Source organism: Limulus polyphemus, unplaced genomic scaffold (genome assembly GCF_000517525.1).
Source record: "Limulus polyphemus unplaced genomic scaffold, Limulus_polyphemus-2.1.2 Scaffold19525, whole genome shotgun sequence".
Taxonomy (NCBI): domain Eukaryota; kingdom Metazoa; phylum Arthropoda; class Merostomata; order Xiphosura; family Limulidae; genus Limulus; species Limulus polyphemus.
The window spans coordinates 1-1,533 of NW_013685135.1; the positions used below are offsets into that span (position 1 = coordinate 1).

General features: G+C 32.6%; 1 long non-coding RNA gene across 1 annotated transcript; it reads right to left on the minus strand.

Moving 5' to 3' along the window:
• Positions 1-735: 735 nt before the first annotated feature.
• On the minus strand, positions 736-1,511 carry LOC106477560. The gene is made up of 3 exons (XR_001292006.2): positions 1,472-1,511; positions 1,119-1,178; positions 736-869 (listed from the first exon to the last, which is right to left on the minus strand). It is a non-coding gene; the product is annotated as an uncharacterized LOC106477560 (long non-coding RNA).
• Between the last annotated feature and the right edge of the window lie 22 nt (positions 1,512-1,533).

A 1,533-nucleotide genomic window follows, 5' to 3' on the forward strand; every position in this document is an offset into this window, starting at 1 on the left:
GGTTTACTACCTCAGCCACTAATGACAGGTAGAATCAGGATATACTGTTGTATTATAAATGGAAACAATATTTGTAGGGCATTTTATAAAAAATTACAAACCAAACTAAAAATACTAATCTAACAAAATGCTCACCAAGAACACCCCCATCGTGTTATTTATGACAATTCTTATTTCAAATTGTTCACACTACAGCTAGCTGAATATGATTGTTCACGTAAGCCTAAATTCTTCACACTACAGCTAACTGAATATGATTGTTCACGTAAGCCTATATACATATTTTTACTCAAGCTGAATATGATTGTTCACGTAAGCCTAAATTCTTCACACTACAGCTAGCTGAATATGATTGTTCACGTAAGCCTAAATTCTTCACACTACAGCTAGCTGAATATGATTGTTCACGTAAGCTAAGCCTATATACATATTTTTACTCAAATATTTCTCTACACAAGTTATCATGAACTAAAACAAAACACTGTTTGTCTTTTTCTCTTCTAGTGACATTATTTGTTACTCTCTTATTTTTTTATATTTACATATTAATTATCTACGTCTCTCGCAATTAAAAGACCTTCTCATACAGTTTGGCTATCTTATACTGAAACCGATATTCCAATTGTTGGATGATGTGACGATTTTTGACGATAGTACTAATACTTTTACAGAATTATTATGAAAGAAACTCATTGTCAAATACCACACGTTTAAAAGAGTGGAAGAAAACTATACCGATGATCAGCTATGATAACAAAATCTTGAGCACAAGATGCAACAATTTTCTCTTGAGTAAGACAACCACCTCCTCCTTTGATAAGGGTTAGATTGTGGTCCACTTCATCAGCTCCGTCAATAGCAACATCAATCTAGCGGAAGATAAAGTCAATATGAACTGACCAATAGCCTACTGCTGGGTTAGTACATAGATAATCTTACATGCTAAATGCTAATCAGTTTTATTCATTCAAAAAAGTCAAGGCAAGATTAAATAGTATCAAAACCTGCTAATCAGAAAAGGAGAGAACTTTCGCACTACAATGTTTCAAGTTTCAAAAATTACATTATATCCATGTTAAATTCACCACAAAAAGTTATAAAAGGCTGTTTTCACTTACCTCTGGATACTCCTCTAAGTCGGTCAGTTTTAGACCTAGCTGTTTAATGATTTGTCTAGACTGAAGAAACAAAATATTAAATATCAAGTTTGGAAGATACACAATAAATACTGAATACTATTAACACCACACACAGGCAATTTAAATTCATAAGCTCGCTACTAAAGAAACAAACATTTGTTTGATCACAAGCATCAACTTATTAAATACTTCCAGAATATATTAAACTACTGTACAACTAACCTGAAACGATGTCAGGACACACAGAATATATTAAACTACTGTACCTACTGTACAACTAACCTGAAACATGTCAGGACACACAGAATATATTAAACTACTGTACAACTAACCTGAAACGATGTCAGGACACACAGAATATATTAAACTACTGTACAACTAACCTGAAACAATG